Source organism: Protobothrops mucrosquamatus, unplaced genomic scaffold (assembly GCF_001527695.2).
Source record: "Protobothrops mucrosquamatus isolate PMUCROS unplaced genomic scaffold, P.Mucros_1.0 scaffold2849, whole genome shotgun sequence".
Classification (NCBI taxonomy): domain Eukaryota; kingdom Metazoa; phylum Chordata; class Lepidosauria; order Squamata; family Viperidae; genus Protobothrops; species Protobothrops mucrosquamatus.
In genome coordinates this window covers 68370-81931 of record NW_015388879.1, presented here as the reverse complement: position 1 = coordinate 81931, position 13562 = coordinate 68370, and the positions used below count along the sequence as shown (strand labels likewise).

The window sequence follows — 13562 nt, the reverse complement described above, 5'->3', positions numbered from 1 at the left end:
GCTGCTGGAGCTGTCATCATCTTGGCCGTCATGCTAGGAAATCAAACCCAAGAGATTAGGCCGGCAGCAGGATAAAACACGGAGTTTGCCAGTCAACTGACACTGTATGTGGCAGTCTGTACCTAAATGGTACAGTCCTTATTTTTCACACAGGCCCTGTGTAGACACTTATGATGGGAAAATAATCCCACTGAACAACCTTAGAGGGTTGCTCGCAGTAAAACTGGCAGCAATGAGTTTGGTGGAGAGAGAATCAGAGAGTTGGAAGGGGTCATTTAGATCATCTAGTCCAACCCCTATTTGGTGCAGGGATCCATATGAAAACATCCCTGACATTCAGTCACTCCCTGAATATATCTAGTGAAAGAAAACTCATGTCTTCTCCTGTTAATTCTTCCAACTGTAAAACTGCTTTTATTGCTACAAATATTTTTTTTCTAAAATAAATCAGAAATTACTCTTTGCTAATGTAGAACCATTATTCAGTTTCTTATGCTTTGAGTCAGTACAAACCATGCCTTGATCAAGTTTCAGATACTTGAAGAGTGCTGTTATAACTCTTTCAGTTTTTCCTAAACATTTTCAGTTACTTCCATCTCTTCAGGTAGAACTTAATTTCCAGACCTCAGATTATACCCTTCTCTGAACCGGTCCCAATTTATCTGAATCGTCTTAAACTTTGGTGCTCAGCACTGGAACAAAATTTAATAGAAGGATAAAGTAGGATAATTACTTCCTCCACTAGGACAACTATACTCTGTAACAACCTTAAATTGCTGTGAATTTTTTTTCTGCACCCACACAACTCGCATTCAGTTTGTAACCAATTATTCTTCCAAGATCTTTTTCTAGTATGGCTAAGCTAGGCATATCTCTTCTGTATCTGTGCATTTCATTCTGACTCCTAAATGAAGTATTCAAGAAGCTATTTCATTAAGAACTTTAAAAAAAATGTGGAACACTTGAAGGCTTGGGGGATCTGATGATCTGGTGACACTTTTGCTTTCACTCTCAGTTTGATAAGGGGCAATTAACGTTCCTTGAGTATTTGCATTTTTTTTGCCAGCTGTGTACCCATTCAAGGGGCACAGTGGTCTAACCGTTAAGATGCTGAGCTTGTCAACGAGACAATAGGCAGTTTGAGACCCAAGTACTGCATGTTGGGGTGAGTTCCTGTTTGTTGCCCCAGCTCCTGCCAACCTAGCAGTGTGAAAGCATGCAAATGCAAGTAGATAAATAGGTACCACTTCAGTCAGAAGGTAGCAGCATTCCATGTGCTCAGCATGTAGCCATGCTGGCCACATGACCAAAGAAGCATCTTTGAACAATCTTGGTTCCGTCAGCTAAGAAACAGAGATGAGCACCACCCCCCTAGAATCGGACACAACTGGACAAGGGAAACCTTTATCTTTACTTTTTGTACCCACTTAACATTCATAAGTATTAAAAGAAGGCAAGGGGAACATTATGTCATCATGCAGGTGATACAACTTAATAGTTGAAAGAGATGTTGTATCAAGAACAATATAAACATATAAATATAAACAATATGCAACATTTCCATGATGGACTCATAAATGACAGAGAGACAGAATTGCCCAGTCTTCTGTTCAAATTAGACCTTAGGTGAGGCCAGCCCACTGTAATCTTTTCATTGAACAACATCGATGTGTCTAACGTTTGAATATATTATAATTTTTCTATGCCTCTTCTGTTCTTGTCCAATGATGTTTATATTTTGCTGTAAACCATTCTATTATCAGCCTGCATGTGTGTTACTTTTTACATCGGAAAATGCTAAATTTTAGCCCAGCAAATCATTTCAATCATCAAGCAAGAAGAATAAGGAGCAGAAAAGGCTTTTTTTTTTTATAGAAGCTATTATGTGTACGTGTGTGTAGTGTGTAGTGACATTCTTAAGATCCATCAAAGAGTCTGGTTATCCAAATTTGACAATGATTTTTATTGATTATTATCATATACTATATATCATGATAATATATTGATATTAACCATTAATTGATTAATATTGGTTTTTGATATTATGAAGTAATTAGGAGTCAGAAATCCATACCAATTTGTCACAAAACAACCAGAGAAGTACTGAATGTTGGACTGAATCATTGTATGCAATTTTAGTTCAGCTGAAAGATACAAGCTGCATTAGCCCTCCAGCCTGCTAAGTCAGAAATAATTTAAAAATAGAGGGGAAAAAAAACAATCTATAGAATGTAAAAGAATTATAGTAGTTTACTTGAAACACTAAAGAAAGAGGATTTTTTTAGTTAATGACTGGCATACGTATAATACAGTATAATAAAATGGGCAAATAGAAATAAATTCTAACTAAAATGTGTAAAACTAAGCCAAGTTTGTAGTGCTATAAAAGCCTTTTAATCTATAAAAATGAGCAGAACCTAAAATCTGTTAAAACTATCTACAAGACTAAATCTATAAAACCTTGAAAGGGATTGAGTTCTCTTATTATATTGGAACTCACATTTATGCCACAATACTATGAAATATTGTGCATAATTATAAAATCTATTCCAGCGATATGGAATAATGATAAACACAACCCACAGATTTTATATTCTTGGAATTATATTTGAAACTCCATTCCCAAACAGAATCCCTCAAATAAAATCAATGTAATCCTTGCTTTCTCTTGCTTTTTCACTGAAGGCTTAAAACTCAGTTTGGTGAACAATACAATTCACTGCACACACACACACACACAGAGAGAGAGAGAGAGAGAGAGAGAGAGAGAGAGAGAGAGAGAGAGAGAGAGAGAGAGAGAGAGAGAGAGAGAGCAGAAGATGATTTCAGTGTATCAAGATTTTGCATAAATGCAAAGAATACTACAGACAGTCCTTGACTTATGATCACAATTCAGCCCAACATTTCTGTTGCTAAGCAAGGCAGTTGTTAAGTAAGTNACAAATCATGTGACTGGATTCCTACAAAAAAGTGAAATCAGAAATTGCCCAGACCATTTACACTGTTGGGCATGTCATGCAAACCTAACAGACAGTGATTTACCCACACCCTCCAGTACAAACAACTGTGTGGTTATACAAGTTAATCCAGGACTCTCCAAGCCAAAGTTGAAAGCCTTTTTGCCAGCTCACACTACTATAGTAATTAGCTAATTTAATGGGAGAGGGAATGGTGTAATTATGGGACTTTCCTTGTGGCATGATAATGTGGGCTATCATGAGGATCTCCTGTATGCTAGAATTTACCATCACTTACTTGTTAAATGAGTGGGATCCTTTCCTTTTCTATGTATTACATGTACAGGAAATAGAAAGGTATCTGATAGAGTTGTTAAATGCAGTAACTAAAGAATACATCTCACTGAGCCTTTGTTATGAATGAACCAAAATTGCTACACCCCTTCAGAGGAAAAAAGGAACTGAAGCATGCCATCCAGTATCTTTTCTCCATACCATCAATACATACTGTATTAGCATGCCCTATATGCCATAAAATGCTGTGATATGAGAAGATGAATGTTTTAAAAGCAAGCTTCCTATCTCACTCTTAATCTACTCTGAAAGCTCATTCAGAATGTAACCTTTGAATGACTTCCTTCCTTAAAACATGTTTTACAAAGGAAATTCTTACATGCCCAGTGCCTCTTCCTATTTAACTTTTTGCTTTTTCCTATTTAACTCTTCCTATTTAACCTGGCTGGGTTCAGGCTGACTCATGTTCATAACAGGGAAGAAAGAGCCAACTGAATTTGAATTGTTCATAAAAGATTTAAAACAACTGAGTCATGCCCAAGATTAATGCTTGGCATATTATCATAGTACATGAAAATTCAATACAAAAGTCAGGCTTCAGATTAGATGAACACACATTTCTTCTCCACCCCTACCAAGAATCTGTCTTAATTAACTAATTTTAGATGCATTATTCTAAAACGGTTTCTGCATGATACCTTCTGCATTTTGACCATTTTGGACAGTCTTTCATATAATTTTCCTCCTACTCTACTATCTGGAGCATGTTTATATCCCCTCAAATATGCACACCAAAGAGATCACAGTAGGAGACAAATCCTACTGTTAATGGAATGACATTTGCCACTTGAACTTTCTTCCTCCCAGAACCTGATCTGGAAAGTTAAAGGATCCTATGGAAATATTTTTGGGTTGCATGGCTGAAGGCAGATGGAAAGAAGGGGAAAGTTCTACTACTTGAGTGAATATTAATCACCAAATATTGGGGGCATTTTGTCTTACTCGTTCTCTTCCACCATAATGTCCAAGCATTAATGTGAATTGAATATGACAGGTTGATCCACACATTAGTTATTAAATCTGCTTACCAGCGCACTCTTCCACATTGCTGGAAAATGATGTGTGACAATTGGGGAAAATTTGCTGACCACAACTATCACATTGTGCACACTTTCCATTGCTTCAAATTCCCACAGTGGATTCCCTCAATATATTTTGAAAACACAGAAGTTTTAGTTCTCCACAATTCAGAACATGCCTAATATTTAGCCCCAAAAGCATTTTCCTGAGCGTCACAGATTTCATGAAAACATTGAGGAGAACCAAGACAATCAGGAAAAATAGAAGAGAAACTCTGCCTTGATCTAAACATGAAAATGCATGGAAAATATACTTTTAAAAAAGACATTGATGTTTCAGATGTTTCAGAGCACCATTACTGATGATTTGCCTTCTTCTCCAGGTCTCTAATCATCTTCATTTATCTTAAACCTGTCACCGATTTTCACATTTCAATCCTTTTTCCTTGCCACCAGGATAATCTTGAGTAAGAGATATTAAACCATCTCAGAGAGAAACCACTGCATTGAGAGCATTGCTGTCAGACATATTTATCTGCATATATTTACTACTTTTAGAAAATACTTGCTGCCAAGCCTCAAATATGAAAGCTCTGAAGGCCTAATGATTAAATGAAAGATTTCAATAAAACCTTGCCACAGGGGCTGATATAGAATGTAATTACTGGGCTGGAAGAGGTCCTTCAGATTGAGCCCAATTTCGCCTGCTCAATGTAAGAATGCAAAATATTAGCTTCCCAGACAAATGGTTGTCTAAACTTCTGCTTGAAAACATCCAGTGAAGGGGTATCCATCATCTCTCTGGATAATTGGTTTACCTGTCAGAATACTCTGTTAGGAATGGTTTTTCCCCGCCTAACATTGAATCAGAATCTGTCTTCCACTAACTGAAATTCATTATTCTGTACAGTCTGGAATGAGGGAGAGCAGGTTTTGATCTTTTGCTATGATATCTTCTTTTCAAGTATTTGAAGAATGCTATTTTATCTCCCTTAGTTCAGGATTACATAAACCCAACTCCAACCTCTCTTCACAAGTCTTAATTTCTACTTCCAATCACCTTTGTTACCCTTCATTTATCCTATTCCATTTTCTCTGCATTCCACAGGTATAGTCCCCAGAACCGAGGCAATAAAAAGTAGTCTTCTATTCTAAAACAGAATAGAGTAGAATGATTACTTGGAATGGAAATTTATACTTTGTGTGATGCAGTCAAAAAATTGAATTATCTTCTCTTTGCAGGTCTCATATTCAGTTTGCACTCAACTGCAATTCCCAAATCTTTTCTGCAAGCAGTTATCATGATAGCTATACTTAGGCATTTGATCTGAACCTTGCGCTTGTCTTCATTTGCCATCTTCCATTTCTGTATCCTCATTAGTACTTCTTGTTTTTAATATATCTGCTTCTTCACTAATTCTTAGTTTTTTCTCCCCAGCCCATTTCCATTGCTTTGGGATCAATTTATAATTGATCTATGTTTATTCAAGTCCCTTTTTCTGAAGTCCATGTTATGTGGACTTCACTTGTAGTTGTTTCCTTTAAAACTAAAAACTACAGCATCGCATGGGTGCTTTCCTCCAAGGTTCCTCCTACTTTCACTACCCAACTAATTGTTTTCTATTGATTAGATCAAAACAAGGACAGTTTATTCACTTTTTCATCTTTTACTCTGTCAGGGAGAAGACAAAAGGCAAACTGAGTGGAAATACCATGCTTAGCAGGGTTTGTTTTCCAACAGATGCCAGAGCAATTAAAGTTCCCTAGCATTACTAACTTCACGTCTCTCTGAACATTTTCTTTTGGAAGACATCGTCAACATTACCTTCTTGCTTGGCTTGATAGATATAACAACAGTATTGTTTTTACTTCTTCTTCCATTCAGTTTAACCCAGCTGTTCTCTGCAGCACTGCCAAATTAACCCATCTGGCTTTATGAACCGAGATAAATATCTTTAACTTATGATGCAACTCTACCTTTCTGTTGCTTCTGATCCCTTTGAACAAATGGTCAGTTCTGCTCACTAAACCAAAGCTATAAAACTGTATCAGGTTGATGATTTAACATGGCTAAGAGCCAAAAAGGAGGAAAACATACAACAAAAAGTGAATTAATGACAAAAGATTTTCCTTGCCACTTCTCTATGGCATTGGTAATATGGTATGCTTTTATACCGCCTTCCACTTTACCATATGAAATTGGCTGACACTGAGGAGTGTAATTATGATTTAACAAAATTCTCATTCATTTAAATATGGGTTTAAGCATTGCTCACAATCCCATAAAATCCCTTTCAGTCCTTAAGAATTCTGTGAAAACTATCAGTATTGTAGTTTTAAGACATGTAGGGTAATTTATTTTGTTTGATTTATGGTATATCCTCATGGCAACATTCCTTCCTTCAGTCTTTCCCATAAGAGAGAAATGATGTAGGCTGAGCTCAGAGTTGATGGCTAGATCAAAAAGTAGTCCTCAACCTACGACAACAATTGAGTCCAACATTTTCATTGCTAAGCAAGGTGGTCATTGAGTGAATTTTGTCCCATTTTGTGACCTTGCCTGCCACAGTTTTTAAGTGAATCACTATAGAGTTGTTAAGTTAGTAACATGGTTATTAAGTGAATCTGGCTTCCCTTTGAATTTGGTTGTTAGAAGGTCGAAAAAGGTGATCACGTATCCCCAAGACATTGCAACCATCATAGATAAATGCTAGTTGCCAAACATCCAAATTTTTATCATGTGACCATGGGGATGCTGCAATGATCATTAGTGTGAAAAACAGTTATCGGTCACTTTTTTTTAATGACATTATAACTATAAACGGTATAAATTATAAACTGAATAAATTTTTGTAAGTTGAGAACTGCCTGTAACTAGAGAGTTTCCATAATGGAGAATGAATCTGAACAATACAAAATACAAAATTTGAATTTGTATTTCCATTCTTAGTCCAAGACCTTAATGTATATACCACACTACAGTGAAAGGCGATAGAAAGCTGAATTAGGTCTACAGAAAAGGTTATGCATTATTGGGTCACCTTCAAAAAATGATGGAAGGCATGGACATTTTTTTACCTGAAGCCATTTCTATTCCTCCCTTCTCATCTTACCTTTTTCTCCTTTTTCTCTTTTTTCTTTTTCTTGTCCTTTTTGTCTCCATCTTTATGGTCTTTATGTTCTTTTCCTTTGTTCTTTTCATCCTTCTTGTCTTTGTCTTCTCTCCCAAATGCTAAGAAAGACAATGAGATTTCAGAATATAGGGAAATCAGCTGGGACGTTCACAGATCAGAAAAGTAGAGAACCAAGGGAATAATACATCATATGCCTTGATTTCCTAACAAGGACATTTTGAAAGGCTTTTTCGGTGCCAGCCAGCATTTTCCTGCATATTATGTGTTGCAGTGCTGAACAGCTACTCAAGCTTCATAGGAAGGGTAGAGCTCAAGGGAAAGCTTTGAGAACAGAAGAGCAACAACGATGACTGATTTGGTAGATGGGTTTTTTTTTTAACTATTGCTTGTGGAAAACAGATTAGTGGCAATTGAAATGAAAAAAGATTACTCTTTTATCTAAGATTTCCAGTTAGGCCCAGCATTAGATAGTTGCACAAAATCATTATTTTGTTGCACGAGAATACTTTCTTCATATGCAATACGATTTCATGCATTAGAATAGCTTTATAGCATATGCGGATATATTGTTTAAAGGCCCACTCCCTATTTCCATTGACCTACAAAAGGGAAATTTGCACTACATTGGAGACTAGTCTAGGTGGAGCATATGGCATAAGCCATTCCTTCTTTCAATGCTATTCTGTTTCCCCACCATTCTGAGAGGATTATGTCATTCTGCCTAACAAAGACACAGCCCTGAAACTGGTGTAGGAAAGGCATTCAGTACCATTAACTATGTAGCTGAAATTATCTCAGAAGTCCTTATCTTCTATAATGACTCCTATTCCAAAGGCTAAAGTTAGGTAACCCTGCTTAATCATGCAAGAGGAGCAAGCAAGAACTTGGCCAATCTTGGCTAATCTATATTTAGCATGAAAGCAGCCTATGGCTTTATGGGTCAGGGTCTGAATATCTCTGTTACCACTTGCCCTGAGTAGAATATGCTCAGCTGGTAAGAAAGAGGGCTTGCTGAAGGTCCCAGTAGTAAAGAAAGGCCACCTTTATGGTCCCTTGATCCTTCTCATTGGAATTATTTACTTCCTCGATATTCAATGGCCTCCCTCCAAGAAAGAGAGCAGAGAGCATAATAACATGGCTCTACAGAAAGGCATTCCATAGGTATGTAGATTACCCTACTGCAAATTTATCTAAGTATTTGAAATATTTGTATAGCCGCTCATCTTGAAACAACTCTGGGTGGCTTATAACCACTAAAACAATTAAAACAATATAAACAGTACACAACCAGTAGCAATAAAACTAAAACTGAAACACCCGGCACCATAACCACATTTCCCTGATGCACCCGTATTCTTATCCCATCCCAACCTTGCCCAATGCCTGAGGCAAGTGCCAGGTCTTAAGTGTTCTCCAAAAAGAAGGAAAAATAAGGAACCTTCAAATCGCAGTGAGGAGGGTGTTCTGCAGGGCAGGGACTGCAACAGAAAAGGCAAACTTCTGAGGACCCACAAAATGGCAATGTTTAAGGGAAGGGACCTGGACCAAGTCCAACCTATCTATTCAGGTGGGATGGACAGATGTTCTAGGGAGAGGCAGTCCCAGAGATATCCTGGTCCCATGCCATATAGAGCTTTAAACATAATAACCAGCACCTTGAATTGCACCCAGAAAGTAACTGGGAACCAATGCAGGGTAACCAGTGTATAACATGAGCAAACTTAGAGATATCCAACACTGCCTACTGCTGCATTCAGAACCAACTGTAAATTCTGGGGCAGCCCCAGATAAGCACATGGCAATAATCCAAATGACAAGTGTCCACAGTGCAGGGTTACTATGATCAAGGCTTCCCAGCCCAGGAAGGAAAGGACAAAATTGGTGCACAAGACAAATCTATACAAAGGCCCCCTAGCCATGGTGGTTCATCAGATTGATTGGTTATTGTTGCATTAATTGGTTTAGGTTTTTAATCCTATTATATTAAACTTGTGAGACAGTTAGCATTAATGGAGTGGCTTATAAGTGAAATGAATAAATAATATAAAAAACTAAATTGTTAACTGGGACAAATTCCATTCTTTGTTTTGTTTTCCCGCAAGGACCTGGACTAGAAGCAAAAAGAAACTAGTAGAACAGCAGTTAACCTGTTGTAAGAAGTAAATGACCAAAGGTGTAAGTCAAATGTAACCATATCTTCATCTCTAGCACCTTTTGTTGGTTGGTTGGTGGGTTGGGTTTGTGAATCTCATTACTTTTTATACTGAGGGTAAGGTTATTTCATATAGAATAGATTACACCTCACTTTCTCTAAGAACCAATTCCAGTGCTTACAAATCTGTGTATTTTGAGATATGATAGCAACAAAAATTAAATTAAAAAAAGAAAAGAACAGGGCCTCTAAAAAGGTGCGGCAATGTATTCCTTTATATATTTATGGGACTTTCTAGAGACATAAAAGACAACCTTATTTCATCCTTGAAATTTTTACAATCCTTCCTTGGGAAAGAAAAAAAAATGGATGCAATGATGGAAAAAAACAGGAAGCTTATGAATCACTGGACAATAAAATCAGTGACTCAAAACTAAGGTGACTACTACTTAACCTTTACTACTATTACTCTATTATCTGTTAATTGCTGAAGTTCAGTGTAATGATTAAATTTGTTTTTTATCTGCAAAGAAATTACAGCATTCTGATGAAGGGACTAAGTTTCTTTTCAAAGTAGTGTCTTTCACTAATGATTTAGGAAGAATGTTGAAACTAGATTGTCAGTAGAAAAACAGAGCTAGAACAAAATGGAACACAAAACTAAAATGAAGAAAAGAATTACCTTCTGAAAAAGACAGGAAAATAGGAGATGAGTTCCAAGTCAAAACTATTTGGGACTCCCAAGATTATGTGATAAATAGCTCAAGTGAGATAGGAAGGAATTGAGGAATTCAAATCTGAAAACTCCCACTGAATGCTATTTTTATTCTTTAGAAACATTAACAACTGTGTATTTTCAGAATGTCATTTAGTAGTTATGCATAGCTATACAGAATGCAAGGCATGACAAAATAAAATAAATTCAGTATCAATGCTAAGAAATAAAGGAGATATTTATTTACATCTTATATGACACAGACACCTACGGTGATTTGTTTTCTTTCCTTTTTCTAAATGAAAAAAAGGAACCTACCTTTTAAGATTGAAGACATTGTTCAGTAACAATACAGTTATTACAAAATGTATAATTAATTCGTCAATGCTCCACACTATGTTTCTTAGGTCAGATCAGTGTAAATTAAGTTGTATCTAAGCAGGACTGTAAGATTCCTAGGATAAAAGGAATAAAAATGGTTATGGACTAGGTAAATAAACTATCAGATTTCCAAACCTCTATTTAAGAATCTGGTTTCACCAGTTTCCATTTGGCTCATCCGTCTTCAGCCCGTAGCAAACAACACAGACAATTTGTACAGATTCTCTATGCTTAGGTTCTTTATGCAGAAATTTCAAATATGATAAATAGGTTTCTCTACGTGTGAGACCTTAATGGAAAGAGTTTGGTTTCTCATTCATCTTCCTTAATTCCAGGGCAAATAAACACACACAGAGCTATTACAGATTTATAAACTGCATGAGTTCACAACCACCATTCATGCACCAAATAAAATTCGGCAAGCCCTAACGTTAATTTCTCCTTTGGGCTTGCTTACTTAAATAATTGCTTGCTCTCCTGAAAGTTGATTAAACATCAAAGCAAAATATCTTCAATCTGATTCATGCAGCACCCAGCCCGTCGAGACACAACCTTGTAAAGCACCTTCTATAATGCCAGCTGGGGTAGAACAAATCGTTCACAGAAAAGAGATAAAGGTACAGTTATAAAAGAAAGCCCTCTCACCTGGGGAAGTGGAAAGGGAAGCAAGCCCTTCAATGCAGACTTGACTAAGAGAAATGTAGCTTCTGCTGCGGAGATTCCTCCTCCCCTTTTATGATCTGGGAAAGAAGAAAAACTGGTTCCAGCCAGCACCAGGCTTATACACCCCACACAGAATGACCGGGCAGTATGTATACAGTTGCTCAGACTAACTTCATTCTTAAATCCTGATTATTCCGGCCAGTTTTGACAGGCCTAGGTGTCAGACAGGTTGTCTTTATTTGACCAACTTGCTTCTCAAATGGCTATTACATCCTATAATCTCATTGGATATAATTTAGTGTAGAATTTATGATGGAGCACAATATGTTGACCAAGAACTTATTAAGTGCATTATACTAAAAAATGTCTAAATTATTTTAGCATCTAAGGCAGTGGTTCTCAACCTGTGGGTCGGGACCCCATTTGGGGTCGATCGATCATTTCACAGGGGTCGCCAAGGAAGGCTGTCCACCATTTTTTTTGTCCGCTATATTTTTCCCCTTTTCCAGCAGGTGCCTTACCTCCCTTGGGCTGGGCCAGCTGGTGGTCAGCCTGCTCCATCTCTGCCGCTTGCCAGCTACGCCTCGGCCGGCGCAGGGGGCGGAACCACGCATGCGTGGCGCTCCCGGGCAGGGAAAGTCCTCGACTTACAACCGGTTGGGTAGTCCTCGAATTACGACCGGTTTAGTCCTCGACGTACGACCGGTTTAGTCCTCGACTTACGACCGGTTGAGGTCACGGCATTAAAAAGGTTGAGAACCACTGATCTAAGGAAAAACAATCCAGCAAATGCTTCCTCTGGGATAATATATACTGCTCACAAAAATAAAGGGAACATTTTACCATGGAACTGAAGGGGTTTGCATTCCCTTTATTTTTGTGAGCAGTATATAATAGTATCATTCATAATCATAACTTCAGTTATGATCGTCATGTTCCTTCATGACACCTAAAATCACACTTTATTTGCTTTCTATAATGTGACCAAAATAGTTTTCACTCAAAATTGAATATAGATAGATTTGAGAAATAGTAGTATTTTCCCAAATGTCTCACTCACCATTCTACTTTTACCTTTCTTTTTTGCAAGAGATTTGACCAGAAAAGAAAGAAAATAACAGATTACTCGATTGGTTTAGTGATGAGATTATGTCAATCCCAGCAATCACTCAAAATGTCAGCAAGACTTAGCAAGTAAAACATTTCTACACACATATTTTGAAAGCAACTGATTTTGTAACTGAGATTTTTCCACAGAGATAAGAATTCCAAGTTGAGTCAGTATTGAAAAGGTGTTTTGAAGATGTCTAAAAGAGTATACACATGCAAAGTTACATATCACATTGAGAGCAGAGTAAATAATAGTCTATTTCTTACATAACTAAATGATTGATCATATTATATTCCAAATTTAGCTTTTGATTATTTTTAGTAGAAGAGTTTCAAGTATGCTTCATACTATAAATAAAGAATAGTATAATAACTGAGAACCAGTCCACATTTATGTAAAATGATTGAGGTGAAAATAAAAGTATAAATAGGAAAAGCCCACTAAATATTAGAATTATGTTGTTCTCTGAGAATTTATCCATTTCCCAGAGTGTCTATGAAGATTCTGAATCATCCAGGTCATGGTTGTCCCAAAGGTGCTTTTCAAAAGGTCACTGGACTTTCTTTTTCTTTTTTTCCTTGAAAACGTTTCACTTCTCATTCAGGGAGCTTCTTCAGAACTGAGAAGTAAAATGAGAAGTGAAACATTTTCAAGAAAAAAACAAATAAAGAAATCCCAGTTGCCTGTTGAAAAGCACCTTTGGGACACGTCCCAGAGCTGCTTTCCAACCGATTTTTTTTTTAAAGAATTACAACCATGGTTCACAGTTGGTCTTCATTTTTAGTATTGAAATTGACATATCCAACATACCAAAGATCACATTTGAAAGGATTGCTGCCTATTTTCAGTCCTGGGCAAGTGTTGCCAAAAACCAAGATGGAGACTGATGATCATGCTGTTAGCATATGTTTGAAGTGGGCAATTCATGCTCTTTTGCTCTTGCAATTGTTGCTATAATAATTTATGCAACTGGCTTCTTCTGTTACATTTTATTCTGCTTAGCCAAGTCTACTTCATAAACCCCATTTAATTATATTGTTTTTGAGCAGTTATTTGAACAAGTGATAGCTTTTGTC

At 36.9% G+C, this 13562-nt stretch overlaps 1 long non-coding RNA gene across 1 annotated transcript; it reads right to left on the bottom strand.

The window, feature by feature from the left end:
• LOC107296514 lies at positions 1–11454 on the bottom strand. Its single transcript, XR_001549097.1, has 4 exons — positions 11358–11454; positions 10650–10786; positions 7444–7562; positions 1–33 (listed from the first exon to the last, which is right to left on the bottom strand). It is a non-coding gene; the product is annotated as an uncharacterized LOC107296514 (long non-coding RNA).
• Between the last annotated feature and the right edge of the window lie 2108 nt (positions 11455–13562).